The sequence below is a fragment of the Apium graveolens genome, chromosome 5 (assembly GCF_009905375.1).
Source record: "Apium graveolens cultivar Ventura chromosome 5, ASM990537v1, whole genome shotgun sequence".
In the NCBI taxonomy this organism is placed as follows: Eukaryota; Viridiplantae; Streptophyta; class Magnoliopsida; order Apiales; family Apiaceae; genus Apium; species Apium graveolens.
The window spans coordinates 14946866-14947680 of NC_133651.1; positions in this window are offsets into that span (position 1 = coordinate 14946866).

Sequence of the window (815 nt, forward strand, 5' to 3'; positions counted from 1 at the left end):
CTTATGAATCAATTCCGCCACTTCAATGCTGACACTCGCTGTACTGTCTGGTTCATGAGTGACTAACTTTCGTGACGTTTCTTCATGTCTTGACTTTTATATTCTGATTGAATCTTGTAATAAATGATACCTTGACGAGATCTCTGTCACTTGATTAAATCCACGATCTTGATTTATATCACTGAGCATGATCAAATTCTTGAACTTCTTCCAGTGAATCTTCAAGTCTGCAGATGAACAATGTTTCTTTATTCGTTGACAGATGTTACATTGTGAGATCTCTCTGATGATTAATCCACTATTTACTTATGACATTCTTATTTGAGTTGATTAAATACTCGAATAAACGAGTAGGCTATGACATATGCCTTTCAATCTCCCCCTATTTGCTTGTTAGACTATAACAACAATACCTAGAGGATAACTCACCTAACAAATAAGAAAAAGATTAAACAGTAATGTAAGTAAATAGCAGAAAAGTTCTGGATTATATTTAAACATTTTCCAGATTCCAAATGAAATTTACAAGTGAATACAAGATAGATGTTCCTCTAGCCTGAACATATAACTACATTAGACTATCTTGATTCATAAAGCTCTATCATATTACATTGAGTTTTGAGCTAATTGACTTCAGTTGTCTTCTCTTCTGACTTCACCTTCTTCTAAATCTTGAAGCAATTCCTTGTCAAAAACACGATCCTTTTCTGAAGTGAAGCTTGCTGGTCTGACTGGGTTGAACTCCAACTGACTTCAGCTTATTCTTGAGTTGAGTGTACCTTTTAACTTCTTTTCACAATAAGCTTGATCAAGTT